The 17,316-nt window shown below is 43.0% G+C and overlaps 1 protein-coding gene across 2 annotated transcripts in view; it reads left to right on the top strand.

Moving 5' to 3' along the window:
* CCDC149 (coiled-coil domain containing 149) overlaps positions 1–17,316 on the top strand; it is a 118,991-nt gene that overhangs the window by 29,514 nt on the left and 72,161 nt on the right. The gene's annotated exons all lie outside the window — the stretch shown is intronic.

Genomic DNA, 17,316 nt, shown 5'->3' with positions numbered 1-17,316 from the left:
ATACAATTGTTCCCAGCACTGCCTTGTGGTTCACTAGTGGTTTGTAGCCAGTGAGGGTTTTGCCATCTTCCCTGAAAGCCAGAATTAACTCAGGTCGCCCACAGGAGCCCTTCACTAACATAATCAACTCATTTGCCCAGTTATTAGTCAGAGAAACAGACCTGGACAGAGTCCCTGCCTTAACAAGTGTTTACAATTTAGTCTGGTCTCTGAATCTCCGGTAATTTGAGTCACCAGGATTGCACACCCACTCGTGTTCCAGAATGAATCTACCTCACTTTTTGCTGTGGGGCTGAGTTCCAAGCTGACAGTTCTTGTGGAGGAAAATTTCTCACTAATCAGTACTGCCTGGAGTCAGTGGAAAGAAAGAATGATGAGGATAGTTAATTTGAAGGAGGAAATTAACGGTGCTCAGAAAAATATGAGCAAGAAGTAGAGAGGAGGAAAAAAAAAACACCTTCCAGCCATGAGACTCAGCTGAGCACACCTTCATCCTGTAGGCAGAAATTTGGGCCCAAGTGGCTCTTTAGCAATGACTCTGTGGTTCTCATCCAGAAAGAACCACTGGGGGAGCTTAACGATCACAATTGGTTGAAATCTTGGCAGATGGCGGTAAGAGCTCTATTTACTTGGATAATTAAAATGGTGATGGATTTGCATGGCTGATTTCAAGATTTCTAGTCTGCAGATGACTACCTTGTGGGGCAGATGGGGATGGAACCCCTCCTTGCTTTAGAGTATCTGCACCTGACTCAAGTTTCAGAGCGAAGGGAGCCAGGGAATATTCCCACAAAATGCTCCATCTTGAGTTGAATCTTCATCTTGAGGTCTCTGACCCTCTTATGGAACTGTTCATCCCATCAGGGAGATACTATCTTTCAGAAAGGCAAGGTCTGCTGACAAACTTAGAAACAAAGATTATTTTCTTTCTTTGAATGGGACAGACACAGTTCTCTTGATTCTTCCAATACTGTGATAATTAATGATTGATCCCTTTGGATTTTATTGAGTGCTCTTTTTTTTTTTTTTTAAACATGTGTTGTCTTATGAAATCTGTAGACTCTTCTGTAAGAGAGGCAGGGCACTGCAGCAGAAAAGGCATGGCACAGGCCTGTGTTCAAATCCCACCTTTGCCACTTACAGGCTGCATCCTTTTTTTAACCTCTTAGCATCTTGATTTCCCTATCTGTAAAAGGGGGTAATGATGTCTACCTTTTGGAGTTATGATAGGGATTAATGATTTATACATGAAAAATGATGAATCATCTTTGGGCAGAGAGTAGCTTTCCAAATGATGATGGTTATTCATACCGATGTTTATAAAGGAGGAAACAGAAGCTCAGAGTGGGTACAGGGGTTTGCATAGTCCAGCCAGTGGTAGGTGACGGCAGTGAACCCACTGCTGCTGCTGCTGCCAAGTCGCTCCAGTCGTTTCCGACTCTGTGCGACCCCATAGACGGCAGCCCACCAGGCTCCCCCGTCCCTGGGACTCTCCAGGCAAGAACACTGGAGTAGGTTGCCGTTTCCTTCTCCAATGAATGAAAGTGAAAAGTGAAAATGAAGTCGTGCAGTCCTGTCCGACTCTTCGCGACCCCATGGACTGCAGCCTACCAGGCTCCTCCGCCCATGGGATTTGCCAGGCAAGAGTACTGGAGTGGGGTGCCATTGCCTTCTCTAAACCCACATCGCGCCCTAAATCTCACCTGCCATGTTGCTTTTATTAATGGCACCTTTGCATCCCCCCAATTCCCTCTTGCTACATGATGGTCCAGGAAGCAACTCTGTTAGCAAATGCCACCCCTTTGTACTCCTGGCACATCTATAAAGTGAAGGCATTGCCACCGGTCCCTCTGCTTCTGATATTTGGAGTCAGAGCTGAGAGGTTAAGATCTGATAGGTAGGGATGGGGGTGCCATATTGGGGAATGTTGGGGTCTTTTTATGATTTCTTTTTTGAGAGAAAAGGAAGTGGAGCCACAGCATCTTTACAGCTTTTAAAGATAGATTGACCGAAATGTTGTCCTTGCTTGGCTGCCTTTTTACTGTCACCCAGCCCACAGGGGGAGCCCTCTGCAACTGAATCAAATTATCATCATATAATGGGGTAACCACAGAACCTACTAATATCATGACTTTCCCAGGGTGACTGTTATGTGTTATAATATCATTGCGTAGCCTTAGCATTAGCGTGTGAGGCTTAGTGACGTGGGCTGTCACCTGTGCCCAGTGTATCACAGGTTCAAGAGAGAACCTCAGATACATGGGTAGTCCCCCCCCGCCCCGCCCAAGAGAGAACCTCAGATACATGGGTAGTTCCCCCCTGCCCCGCCCAAACTTTAAACTTTTTATTTTGTATTGGGGTGTAGCCAATTAACAATGTTGTGATAGTTTCAGATGAACAGTGAAGGCACCCAGCCATAATATATAGATGTATCCATTCTTCCCAGGACCCCCTCCCATTCAGGCTGCCACATAACACTGAGCAGAGTTCCAGTACATGGGTGGTTTTAATGCTCCATGCTGAACTGCAAACCAGCATTGTATGTCCCTCAGCATCTTGGCCCGAGGTAAAGTTAGAAAGATAGCCTAGCATGAGGGAGAGAGCACATTCACTCCAGGCAAGCAATGGTTTTTAAAAATATTTGCTCTCTTCAGCAAATTCAAGGGGGTTTCCTAGCCCACGTATGGCCAACTGGAAGGAAAGCTGATCTTTTTTGCTTTTCATTTTCTCATCTTTATCAGCCTTAAAAGAATAAGGTTATATTCTTTGGAGAGCGAGAAGATGGGGAGAAGGGAGAAAGGATAAATAACAGGAGTGAAAGGATTGAAATAGATATTCAGACGAACCTTTGTTATTCATAACTCCAGTTAACCAAGACTGTCAGCGAATTTCACATACCCCCCAGCTACTATGGATCACATTATAAACTCTTCCAATTACCTGAAATCTCACTTAACTTAAATTTCAGCACATCCCCTAGGGCATGTAATAATCAAAGTTTGCCTGTCGAAAGTAATACCGGAGAGGGGAACCGCCATGGTAACTCTGAGAAAGATAAATCATTTAAAAAAAAAAAAAAAAGAGTCATCTTAGAGAATGGCATTAGAATCATTAGGTTACAGACTTGAAATTGCTGAACTGTTATCTAGAAATTACAGAGGCGAACACAGATTTAGAAAAAGACTGGAAATGCACAGGAAGCTGTACAGTTGCACATGGTTGGGAAGGACTCTCATGAAGGCATGGGTTCCTGGTACGTGGCTGGGATTGCGGAGGCTGGAGGACTTCCGCCAAGTGAGCATCAGTTGTGTGGTCAGCCCCACATTGCATGGACCCTATAGATGCCCACACTCAGTCTGGGGAAGTTCTAAGTATATGTGTATCTCCAGGTGACAGTCCTGTATGTCCGTCTGGAGCAGCGATTCTGCAAGACCTCAGAGGATGGCAGTGCTGAATGGAATATATGCCTAGATGATGAAGGAAGTGCTCATTTTAAGTGATAAAAATGAGCTTAAATACAAAAACTATTTTGATAACTCTATAGGAGCTATCCTGTGCCCTCTCTGTACACATCAAGTTTATGTAAAACTGGTCTTTTTTTCGCCCCTAAACGTGATGCTAAAATGGGATTTAGAGATTTAGGTTTAATAATAAATTGATGGCTATCTTACTACAATTTTGTATTACAAATATCATATTTGTAGACAACCATGTATATATTTTTTTTGGATTCATAGGAACTGAAATTCCTTTATTTCTCAAATATTTGGGGGGCACCCACTCTGGTTGAGGAGCTGTACTTGGCTCTGGAGAAGCAAAGGTGAATGAGGTGGACTCTTGACTGCAAAGAGGCCTCAGTCTGTGGGGAGGCAGGTGATGGTGATGCAACATATGGTGTTCTAATCAAGGGGTACCCAGAATGCTGTGTGACTGCCAGGCGCCAGCTCTTACTCTGCTCTGGGATGGCAGGGGGCTTCCCAGTCAGGGACTTGTGAGCTGGGGCCAGGAGCCGACAAGAGAGAGGTGAGGGAGAGCGAGTATAGGGTAGCAGTAAGTGGGACTTGATAGAATCATGGCTGGCGAGAAAAGTCAGGGAGGTGGATTGCAGCCAGATATCAAAGGGCTCTTGTTTGCCACTTCCTTTAATAGAGATATTTTTAAAGAAGAGTGACAGTACCGGATTTGTGGTTTTCAAAGGAACCAGTACCTGGGCTAGACAGGTGAGCAAACAAATGATGATCCCAGCTAGGAATCACTGGGAATTCTGGGAATGGAGGGACTAGCTTATTTGAGGTTGGAGAAGTCATGTTGATTGTTGAATACTGTTTACCTGGCACTGCTGAGTGGATGGGGAGGAGGTATTCCTGGATAGGGGAGAGAGGGTAAGGTAGGAAGAGGGTGATAGCAGAGTAAAGTGCAGCGGGGGACCAGAGAAGGAAATCCCTGTAAGAGTGAGCGCACTGTTGAGAAGTTTCTAAATTATTCCCGAACATGAACCCTTCAGCCATGTGTGTTTATCATCACACCAAGAAACCTTTCTGGAATAGCAGGCCATGTTCTTGTAGCAGCTAATGAGAGAGAGCTAACCCAATCCCATCAGTAAAAGCCGCCAAGGACCACGAGGCACTGTTTGACAGAGAGGGTCACTTGGTGGAGAGGTCCCCTCCCTGACACCCCGGCTACCTTCATCTCTCTCAGCCATTATCTGGTTGTAAAGCCATCCAAATAGTAATGTAGTATGTCAGATAGTCATTTTATCATTATGATCTTTCTTGTAGCAATTATGACTTGCTTTATTGCAGATAACAGTAAATGGGTAGATAAAAGTCACTCAGTGATGAAAACTGTGGGTCTGAGTTCTTAAGATGAGAAGCACAAGCTACCTTCAAGTATTTGTGTGGGGGCATGAATTAACATCAACAAATGAGCTATGAGCTCTGCTTTAAAATTGTAATTGAAATGCAATTCAAAAGAAATCTATTTTTGAGAGGATAATAAAAACATTTCATGGTATCTAATATACATGCCAAAAACTGGGCATATTTTTCCAAGTTTATTCCATTCATGTTTCACTGATTACCCAGTATACTTGGTGGGTGTGTGTTTTTCCTTCCTCCAGTTGGTAGGTGTATGTGCCCTGCAGCTGTGTAAACTTCACCACCATGTATGTATTTTTGTGTGTGTGTGATGAGTAGAGGCTCAAAGGTTAATTCAAATAAAAGTTGGTATTTAATGCCCACCATTTCTTTTTCAGCCTTTATTCATGAAGCACTAGAAGGCAAACCTTAGTGAGTCTGAGAAATAAGCTCAATAGAATGCATCTACTTAGGTGTATGTATGGTTAGGCCACTCAAGATGGCTGTGCTCTTGCCTTCTGTACAACCCCTGCCTGACCAGTGCCTGCTTCACCTACACCTTTCTCACCAGATTGACCTTCCTACATACTTGCCCCAGGCCCCAGCTAGTGACTGGTCTTATGTGTCCCTCTGCTAGTTTCCCTGGTAACCTGACATCACTTCACCCTATAACCGGCAGTCTTCCCCTCCCCCTGGAACGAGGCCTGTCACTAAGTCCTGCCTGCCATCTGCCGCACACCGTGGGGTGTTGCTCTAGGACCTTGCTTCAGACGAGTAAGCTCCCCATCCGTTAAACCACTGATGTCTCTGTTGCTGACTCCAGGGTCTTTACTTGGTCTTGTAGGCCTGCAGGGAGCTGCCCAACACTAGGTTATTTGTGGTGAACACTTGCTGTTTTCTCACTTCCCTGCATTCATTTCTCTTTCTCATCAGCACCCCAATTTGGAAGGTGTTACCACTGGATACGGTCTAGACAGACAGGTCGGAGGGATACAGTCTGGGTATCCTGTCCCCTGGGCCTAGAATGACTCGTGATCAGCTTTAGGCCAGTTGGAAACACTCTTGACCTGAGACATAAAGAATCTGAAACACAACGGAGTTCATTTCTACCCTGTTCAGTCACCTCTAACCTGGCCTTCTTTGCATTGAGACCTGGTGGTTCCTGGCCCTGCCTCCAGCCTCCAGAGCCACCTCACTGCCTGCCTGTTTCCAGGTCTTCTCTGTCTTCCTGCCAATTCCATGAGTCCCAGTATCCTTGAGCTTCCCTGGTGGCTCTGATGATAAAGAATCTGCCTGCGATGCGGGAGATCTGGGTTCGATCTCTGGGTTGGAAAGATCCCCTGGAGAAGGCAAAGGCTACCCACTCCAGTATTCTTACCTGGAGAATTCCATGGACTGAGGAGCCTGGCGAGTTATAGTCCGTGAATCGGACAAAGAATTGGTCTCAAGAATTGATCTCAAAGAATCAGACACGACTGAGTGACTTTCACTTTCATTTTTACTTTTTCATCCTTCCAACACATTCCTAGGAAAGAGTGTGGATTACTGTTGCCTGCAACCAAAGGATCCTAACAGATATGTGCAGAGAACAGTCTGCCTTCACTACTTATGACCTTCATGATGAAGATAAATTAACCTCTTTGGGCTTCAGTGTCCTTATCTCTAAAATGGGGCTGATCAAACAAGTTATTTCAGGGTTAAAAAAAAAAATGTTTAAAGCAGAGCTTTTGGCATGATTTGGAAACTAGTAATTTTCACTCAGTAGTGGCTGTTCCACTTACTCTTATAATCAAATAAAGGTCTTCTTCACATTATTATTATTCCTAACAGTGCCTGGCACATAGTAGACATTTAGAGACTACTGCTTTTTTTCCCTTCCCCTCTCTGAAAACAAACTTACCTTTTCTGAGGTAGAGAGCAAATATCCCTGGTGTGTACACCACACATGAACTTGATAAGCAGAATCACACCCTGACTGAAAAGCGGAAATGGGGGCCTAAGGAGAACCCAGTGTGTATCCCTTGGCCCCACCCAGGTGACCAGAAAGTGGGGCATTTGCCAGTGCCCTGTTCAGCTCAGCCCTTTGGAACATGGCTGGGTGGCCTTGTGACCCATTTCCCAACCCCTCATGTGATTGTGATACCAGCTGCTAAGGCTGAGGCTAAGCCCATGCATGCATCTGGTTGCCTAGGTAGCACCTTGCTTATCAATATTGCATTATGCAAGGTGATCACAGACCCCTACATTAAGAAATAGCAAAGCCAGTGTGTTCTTTGTGGGCCTGACAGTTCAGATCAAAACAGGATTCAGAGGTGTAGACACAGGGGGCCCCGAACCCCGGATCCTTCCCCTCCCCCATGGGCTTGGTAGCCAGTTCTACCCAAGCTGTGGAGTCCAAGATAATGTACACTACATGCTGTCAGAACAAAACTGTCTTTCTAAAAGGATTCTTAATGTCACTCCTCTATGCAGAAACCCTTGGGGCTCCTGCCTGCTGAAAGAATGAAATCTGAACTCATCAGCAACACTTCCAGGCCCTTTCTGACCCGGCCACCATCTATCTCTCCTTCCATCTTCATCTCACACAGTTTTTTTCCCCACCTCTCCACTGGAGCCAGCCCTGGGTGCTGCTTGCTGTGCTGACAATGTGTCTTCCTGCTGCTCACCTTTGTGTTTCTCTGTGGCTGTTTCCCTGCTAGGGGTATTGTTTTCCCATCACCACTCCTGTCACAACTCCATCTATCCCCAGACAAAATTTATCCATCTACTTATTCTTCAGAATCCATTTCAAATGTTCACATCTTCCTCCAGCTCTTTGAGTACCTTCTTTGATCACTTGGCTCAGGATAAAAATAGTAGTAATAACAATGAAGGTGGATACAGCACTTACTATTTTAAATGTTTTACATACGCAAGTGCTTTTAATGCTCACATCTGCCCTGTGAAGGTACTTTAATTATACTCATTTAATAAATGGTATAACTGAGGCACAGAGAGGCTGAGTAATTGATAACTAGTGAGTGGTAAAGCCAAGATTTGAATATAGGCATTCCAGCTTTTTCTGCCATGCTGTCAGCTGTTACTCTGAACTGCTTTTCTCTGTGTTCTGGGAGTTTTGTTTTTGCTTCTTTATAGCATTTAACATATTATACAGTTAGTAACTATTCATGAATGATGATGAGGCTACTTACTATCATCTATTATTATCTCTTTTCTTATAATAATAATTATTATTACTATAAAAAGTACTAGGCACTATTCTAAGTTTATAGGCATTTGTGACTCCCTAGCCAGGAACGTGTGCCTTAATTAGGTAATGTGAAAATGGTGCTAAACTTGGAATGAGAAGAATCCTCAGTTTAGATTTTAGCTCTGGCATCTACTTGCCAGCCTTGGATAAGTCAATTTACTATTCTGAGTCCCAGCTTCCTCATTTATATAATGATGGGCTTGTCTTAGACCATCCCTGAGGTCTTCACTAGCTATAAGTTTGAGAATCTGTAAAATGGGTCCAATATCACATGGGTCACAGGTGTGTTGAAGATGTAGTAAGATTAAGTTTTCTCATTCATTAGCCATATACCATGTGCTGTTCTTAGCTTTGGGGATCTGGATAAAACATCACATTCTTGCTGCTATGGATGTGGAGATGTTAAAAGTAAATCAATAATTAGTCCTATAACTCAAGGTCAAGTGGTAAGTACTATGAAGGAAGGTAACACAGTATAAGGAGATTGAGAATCTCTTTCCTAAGAAGGAGACATTACAATAGAAATTTGAATAAAACCAGGGAAGAAGCCATGCAATCCAAGCAGAGAGCAGTGCAAAGGTCCTGAGGTTGGAATTGGCTTAATGTGGTCAAAGCTAGCAAGGAGACCAGTGAAGATGGAGAGCACTGCGCAAGGGGGAATAGAAGGACTTTGGACTTTGTTTCAGTGTGATACGAGCTTTTGAACCACCATTTGGCACCATAGAAAAGCATCTTTCTTGTTACTATTTGGAAAATAGAGGTGGGTAGAACGAGGAAGTAGAAATAGGAGGCTAGGGCCACAGTCCAATCAAGAGATGATGGTGACTTGAAGGAGGATGATAAGGGTAGAAGTGGGTGAGAAGCATTTGAATTCAATATGTCTTATGAAGATAGCACCCATAGGATTTGCTGATGAATACATGAGGGCTGGGAAAGAAAAGGAGGCAAGGGCAAGTCCAGGGTTTTTGTGGAAAACCAAATATGGTTTGGTTTACCAACAGGGCAGGTCTGGAGCAGGGCAGGTCTGAGAGAATATCAAGGGCTCATTTAAAATGCCTCTAAGATGCTCAAATAGAGGTACACATTGGCTAGCAGAGCAGGAATACAGGGGAGTGGTCTGAGCTGGGATATCAATTTGGGTAAAATCAGCACAGAGATGACAGCGAAAGTCATTGGACTGAACGAGATTGCCTTGATGCAGGGTTGTTAGGGGTAGAATTGGAGTTAGCCGAGAGGGCTAGGCCTGAGTTACGACTTAGACAATTATGAGTTCGACTGCTCTTTGAAAAATAAAGTGTCTTATGCCCACGATTCAGCTGGTGAATACCCCAGTGTGGTGAACTGACTATCATCTGACACTCCACTAGCAGAGCTCTTGGGAACATGGACTTGGCTGAACACTGAGTAGGACTGTAGGTGGCCTCTGCCTCTTCAGCCACTCCCCGTGAAATGCGACTGAAAAGGCCCCGGGATAGAAAGCCCAGAGATACATCCACACACCTAGGTACCCCTATTTTTGACAAAGGAGGCAAAAATATGGAGAAAAGGCTGTTTAACCAGTGGTGCTGGGAAGTCTGGTCAACCACCTGTAAAAGAATGAAACTAGAACACTTTCTAACACCATACACAAAAATAAACTCAAACTTGACTAAAGATCTAGATGTAACACCAGAAATTATAAAACTCTTAGAGAAAAGCATAGGCAGAACATTCTCTGACATAAATCACAGCAGGATCCTCTATGACTGACCTTCCAAAATAATGGGAATAAAAACAAAAATAAACAATGGGACCTAATTAAGCTTCAAAGCTTTTGCACAATGAAAGAAACTATAAGCAAGGTGAAAAGGCAGCCTTCAGAATGGAAGAAGATAATAGCAAATGAAACAACTGACAAAGAATTAATCTCCAAAATATACAAGCAGCTCATGCAGCTCAATACCAGAAAAATGAATGACCCTATCAAAAAGTGGGCCAAAGAACTAAACAGATATTTCTCCAAAGAAGAAATACAGATGGCTAACAAACACATGAAAAGATGCTCAACATCACTCATTATCAGAGAAATGCAAATCAGAACTACAATGAGGTATCATCTCATGCTGGTCAGAATGGCTGCGATCCAAAAGTCTACAAAAAATAAATGCTGGAGAGGGTGTGGAGAAAAGGGAATCCTCTTACACTGTTGGTGGGAATGCAAGCTAGTACAGCCACTATGGAGACCAGTGTGAAGATTCCTTAAAAAACTGGAAATAGAACTACCATATGACCCAGCAATCCCACTGCTGGGCATACACACCAAGGAAACCAGAATTGAAAGAGACACGTGTACCCTAATGTTCATTGCAGCACTGTTTACAACAGCCAGGACATGGAAGGAATCTAGATATCCACTGGCAGACGAATGGATAAGGAAATTGTGGTACATATACACAATGGACTATTACTCAGCTATAAAAAAAGAATGCACTTAAGTCAGTTCTAATGAGATGGAGGAAACTGGAGCCTATTATTCAGAGTGAAGTAAGTCAGAAAGAGAAACACCAATATGGTATATTAACGAAATATATGGAATTTAGAAAGATGATAACAATGACCCTATATGCAAGACAGCAAAAGAGACACAGATATAAAGAACAGAGTTTTGGACTATGTGGGAGAAGGCGGTGGGATGATTCGAGAGGATAACATCGAAACATGGGTATTACCGTATGTAAAAGTGCAAGTTCGATGCATGAAGCATGGCACTCAAAGCTGGTGTTCTGGGACAACCCAGAGGGATGGCGTGGGGAGGGGGGTTCAGGATTGGGGGACACATGTACACCCATGGCTGATTCATGTTGATGTATGGCAAAAACCACCACAATATTGTAAAGTAATTAGCCTGCAATTAAAATAAATACATTTTTCTAAAAAGAAAAGGCCCCAGGAGGGCTGCCTGTCTTCCAAACAGGGTCTCAAAATACTATGAATTAAAATGGCTTTCAGTTACACAATTATCTCTAAGAGTGTCTTGTTAAAAATATGGTTTGACCCAAGAGAGGTGATTTGTGGAATTGCTAATAATTTAATTGGTACCAATACAGAATATTAAAAGAATCTGAAATTCATAATTAAGAGCCCTAGTTTGAACTGACAGTTGTTAGCATTGTGACTTTGAAAAAGACGATTAATCTCAACTATCTTGTCTATAAAATGGGGAAAGCAGTTTTTGTTAAAATTGCCATATAATGTTGCCTATCAAACGAGAGTCTCTGGGAAAATGTTTTGTAAGCTTTAAGTGCTGTAAAAAAATAATGCCTTCAGTTTTGAGAATGTTTCCAAAGCCAAATATTAACATCATACCTTGCATTTCAAGCTCCCAGTAATCTCATTGAGGTAGGCAGCTGCTGCTGCTACTGCTGCTAAGTCGCTTCAGTCGTGTCCGACTCTGTGCGACCCCACAGATGGCAGCTCACCAGACTCCTCCATCCTTGGGATTCTCCAGGCAAGAACACTGGAGTGGGTTGCCATTTCCTTCTCCAATGCATGACAGTGAAAAGTGAAAGTGAAGTCGCTCAGTCGTGTCCGACTCCCAGCGACCCCATGGACTGCAGCCCACCAGGCTCCTTCGTCCATGGGATTTTCCAGGCAAGAGTACTGGAGTGGGGTGCCAGAGGTAGGCAGAGCAGGTATTAATTAATCCGAGTTGCACCTCAACCCCAAAGAACGGTTAATTCTATTACATAATGGCTTTACCCCCCAGCTACATTCTTGCCTCTCTTGCTGTCTTTCACTAAATATTTGTTGAATGAATGAATAAATGTATGGAGTAACTTATTGTAGAAAAGTCATTTCCAAACTTTAGAATGGCAGTCCACAGAATATGTTGAAAATATGCATAGAAAGTGTGTTTGTTCCTACACACATATTAACAGACAAAAGTTTCATGAAATAATACTTAATTTACTGCATGGGATCACGCTATTTTCTGTTCTATTCTGGTTTTGTTTTTGTTTTAAAGAAAACGAGGGTAGCAGCTGAATTGAGTTCATTACACAAACTGATGTATTGTGACCCACAGTTTGGAAGACACTGTTATGGAAGATGCTGGCAGCTGGGAACCTTGTTCTTTGCAATTGGGCAAGTCACTTGGGTTATCTGGGAGGTTTATCCCTGCTCCAGTGTTCATGCTAATTTTCAAGAATAAAGGCATTATGAGGTGATGGGAATAGGCATGTAAGCATTGTGACAGCTTGAACATTTACTGCATGTAATGTATTTTCAGTTTTTCCTTGCCTATATAAGGAAATAAAAAAATCTAATAATGTCCTAGGTTTGGATAATTAACTGTTTGAGAAAGATTTGATTTTCATCACAAATGTGTCTTTGAGACTATATAGAGATTTGCAAGGGTGACTTTGAAATAAAAGGCAGTTTCTGTATCTGATATCCTTGGCCCCCAGATATGTTTCTGAGGCAGGATTTTTGGCATCTGAAAGGAAATGCAGTAAGTGAAGTGTATATTGTGTATCAGCCCCAGTAGACTTCTGGGCGGCAGCAAATAATCAACACATTGATTTGTCTTCAGCAAATGTGTGAATATTCACAATCTGTGGCATAAGACAGTAAAAACCCTCACATCAGCTGAGGTCACTAACAAGATGTGAACACGTTTTCAGTTTTCAAAACTTTGGGCGTTTCAGAAAAACCCATAAGGGATTGTGGAAATTACGTCTTGTTATCCAGGTATCATGTTTTTCCTTCTCAAAATCCCCAGGACCATTTATCCATTTAGGAGACCAAATGCTTGGCTTGGTGCCTAACACATTGAAAGACACCCAGAAAATATTCCCTGAATGAATGATTGAGACCAACTACAATTTATAGAAAATTGTTGCAACCAAGCCTTTTGAGAAAACAGCCTCTAGTCTTATCCCATTTCCTTTAAGTGGATGGAAACCTTGTTGCCTCTACTTGGCTCCCTCACAAGGAGCAGAGGAGAGGGATGCTCATGAATTCTTTATTTTTTCCTTCTTCCTTCAGGCCTTGTATCTAGTTTTAGAAGGGGGTGGGTGAAGAGATTCTAAACATAAAAGGAGCCAAATTTAAAATTCCCCTTTCTTAGCTTCCCTATGCTGAAAATACCAACTAGATGTAGTAACCAACTCCATGAGTATTCTGATTGTTTTTTCACGGAATGCTTGGTTTGTCAGAAATTGGGGTTTCACAAGCTTGGCTATACAAAGACTTGGGTTCAGATTCTAGCTCTACTAAACCCTTAGCATATAACATAAACTCTTTCAGTCTCACTTTCTCATTTAGGAAATGTACATTGAAATAACACAGTAACTCCACTGCAGTGCTGTGGGGATTAAAGGAGATCATCCGTGGAAAGCATTTGACATAAAACTTTGGTTTTGTTGTTGCTAACAGCAATAATAATAGTGATAATATCAGTCCTCCTCATCATTGTGGTAACTCAGTAGAAGCACAGAGCAGGGCAGATTTGATCTCCCCAATCTGGCTACCCTCATCCTTTGCTATGGATCGTGTTAGTCAGGATGGGCTAAGATGTGCTCTGATAACAAACACCCCCAAATCTTTGTATCTTAACAGTACAAAAGTTTATTTCTGGATCACACAGATTACTCTGTGGACCCAAAAGATTCTTCAGAGCAGTTGTCTGCTGTGGTTCCATTATCCAAGTTGTGCTGGTGATTCATACCTTGACCCTCGGGATCTTCCACCCTGGAACTGACTTGTAGTCCTCCGGTTCCCCTTTACTGTATAAAGCAAGTTACATGGTTCTGCCTTACTCCAAAGCAATGGGGGGAGAACAGTCCGGCCAGATGCCTGGAAGTAAAGAAGAACGAGAAATACTGGCGAGAGGCACTAACGACGACCACGCAGACATTTAGCCTTTTCTCACTCTGTCGTAGATGGTTATCACAAACACAGTGGTTATTGCTTTGGCCTGAGCACCCTTTCCAACCAGGTGGCTATCCTGAAGTTACTGCTGCAGGTGATCTTTAGAAATCATTGAGCTAACTCTGCCCTAGGTGAGGTAGAGGAGGCACTTTCTAGGCACCGGAAGTGAGTCATGCCTCCTGGGTTGGAGCCCCACCCCCAAGTGTTCTCCCCAGCACCCTGCACCCCAGTGATACTGGATGGGATGTTGAAATCATGGGTTCCTCATGTTAGGAGGCACTCTGGGGAACCCTGCTCATTTTCCAAGAGTGGAAACTGAGACCCAGGCAGCATGAGTTTGTTTTGTTTCCTGTTTTCTGGAGCTTTCCCAGGGTCCCCAAATTCATGATTACCCCATCACTTAACCTACATCTGGACAGAGGCCTCCTGGCTCTGCCTGGTCGTTTTCTACTGTCCACCGCTTCCACCAGCCATACTTATCCTCCTTTAGAAGCGGAGACGCCCCACACGCAACGACTGGCTTGTCTCGCTTTCTGTTCTATTTCCAGTCCCTTGTAAGGCTGAGGCTGGACCTGTGCATTCCCTGGTTGTTCAGAGCGACCCATGGAGGAGGATCTTCAGCACCTTTTTCTTTCTTTTTTGTCATTTGTTTTTTGTTTCCAATTGGAGGGACAGAAAATGGGACCATTTAGCAGTTGCTACCACAGGGACTAAACTGTCACCATTTTAGAAGAATGAGAAATTCTGTCTCATTCCCCAGTACACCCCACCCCCACCCCCAAATACCTCCCAGAGTTTCTATTGATATTTTAATGAGACTGCATGTAGAAGCTCTTTGGCCAGATGGTAAAATATGGTCCCTGCTTGTACTTGTTCAGAACCCCTCTGTGCTATAAAAAGGGGGCTCAGACAACCCTGAATGGCTCTGAGACTGAGGCTTGCCTGGAAATTCTGGGCTGCAGCTGGCCTTTAGTCCCTCCAGACTATGTTCATTGTTTCTAACTTCACAGTGGGAAGCTGAGGCCTCCAGAGCCTGGGTTTTCAAAGTACAGGTGGAGTAAGAATCACCTGTGCCATGTGCTAATAGCAGACTTCTGAGCCAACCACCAGAGATTGACGATTTGGGCAATATGTGAGCTGGGGGTGAGCCGTCTGAGCCCAGGCTCAGAAATCTGCATTTTCACAAGCATCCCAGGGTAACATAGAGCAGGGCTCTATGTTGATGCCAGTGCACCAAGGTGGCAGAACTACAGAGGAGGTGTCCCATCTTCAGCCAGAGCAACAACACTGGAGCTATTTTATAAATAAGGCTTAAGCCTAAGGCTTGTTCTGCTGATAGAAACAAATGACATGGAATAACATTTTTGCAATTCACTATTCTAGACCACAGTAAGCAGAAGAAAGAACCATCCAGCAGTGGCTTTCTCAAGACCAAACTTGAAGTGGCTTCATCTTTATACAGAATGGGTTTCTTACGCTTTGATGAAATTTATAATTGTCTTGTTTTCCACACCCTAAACACAGCCAAACAGCAGCAATGCTGCTCCTCAAATCCTTGGTCCCTGGGTCTTAGGCACCCCTGTGTCTGTTTGCTACCAAGTGTCTTAGACAGAGAGGGAATGGATGTCTACTTCTGCTCTTTACAGCTTCCAAGGCCCAGTTTGTGTCATGCTTTGGGAGAGAAGCGGCTTCTCTCTTGGACCCGCACAGACTGCAGTTCAAGGTTAGGGAACTTGAATTCCATTTTGCCAGTAAGTGGTGGCCCTTACCTGGTCGCCTTCCATAGACCAGATGTGACTCTAACCTTGCCTGCTTCAGCTTATAACATCTACACATGATTGTGATCTTCTTCCCAAAGTGGGAAGAATCGGAGTATATGTGGGCCCTTAGCTTTGGATCTGAAGGGACAAAGGCTGTCTTTGTGCCATCAGTACTAACACCACTGCCAGCCGAGGCTGCTGATCACAGGCAAAGAACTGAAGGCACAAGGGTAGATCTGTTAAACTGTGTGTAAATGGTATTTTTTCCTGTGAAATCTCAATACCTCCCTGAGGACACTGCTGTTCAGATTTTTGAGCTACTCTTCTCTGATATTTACACGTCGGGGATTTTACTCTTGAGAAATCACTGTGGCAACAGAACCATTTGCCTCCACGAAGACGATGTCAAAGTCTTAAAATCTGGGACGTTTTAAGGCAGGATTCCAACCTCATTACTGCCTGGAATAAGATTCATCCAAGGTGGAAGTGTCCTCTCTTAAAACTCAAATCATCTCAGAATGGCTTTTCTTTCCCCTTTGTTTTTGAAGCTAAGCAATTACTTTTTTTTTTTTAAGGAAAAAAAATGTGCTAATGCACAAAACTCTCTTTTACCCCTTTCATTTATTTGAAATTGAACTTAACAAAGTCAGTTCCAAGCAAGCACTATATATGAGTAATGCTTTTTGTCCATAAAAGAGCATTGACTCGAATGGTATGGGAGTGCTGATCCTCTGTCTGCTTTGTGTGAGCGTCCGTAATGACAAAGTGCTCATGTCAGAGTGTATAATGAAACTATAAATTGTTTTCATGAATGCTCTGAATTTGGTCTTTTACGGGGCAAATTCAAAAGGTATTTAGTGCCACATCTCACATATGTGAATAACACCAGACGGTACAATAGACCCAGTTAAAAGGACAGAATCCCAGTCGGGCTTCTGGCCCAGGTGGTGGGTGATTGTCAGGTGAGGGTCTGTCATAGTGGGGGGAGTGGGGCGATGGAGGGACGAAGATATCCTGCAACTCTGAGGAAGAGTTCCAGCAAGATGGAACTTGACTTTGAGGGGATAATTTAGTGTGACTAAAATACTTCACTCATAAAATTGGTCTCTGGGTGGTGGGTATCTGCACTTGAATCCTAGAAAAAAGTGCGCACCTCTGCCTGATTTTAGTGAACAAAAACTCCCAAGTGAGAAAATGTCTGCTAGGTTGCATGGGCCGGTGCAATCTATTGTAGTAATGTATAGTTTGATCAAATTATTTTTATTACATTTTTTGTATTTTTTAAAATTATAGAAACCATATAGGTGTATTCTAGAACATTTGGCAAACATAAAAAAGTATAAAGATTAAAGAAAACATGCAAATAATTGTGCTACCAAGAGATAATTATTAGTAGTATACAGAATTTTTACTAAATGTGTGTTACGTTATTTTGTAAAATTTTAATAGAATTTTACACAGTCTTATCAGGATATATAAATGCCTTTTGAAACAAAATTTGGCATCCTGTTATCTATTTAACTATGGAATTGTTTAAAAG

The sequence above is a fragment of the Bos mutus genome, chromosome 6 (assembly GCF_027580195.1).
Source record: "Bos mutus isolate GX-2022 chromosome 6, NWIPB_WYAK_1.1, whole genome shotgun sequence".
NCBI lineage: Eukaryota > Metazoa > Chordata > Mammalia > Artiodactyla > Bovidae > Bos > Bos mutus.
This window is presented reverse-complemented; position numbering and strand designations above follow the sequence as displayed.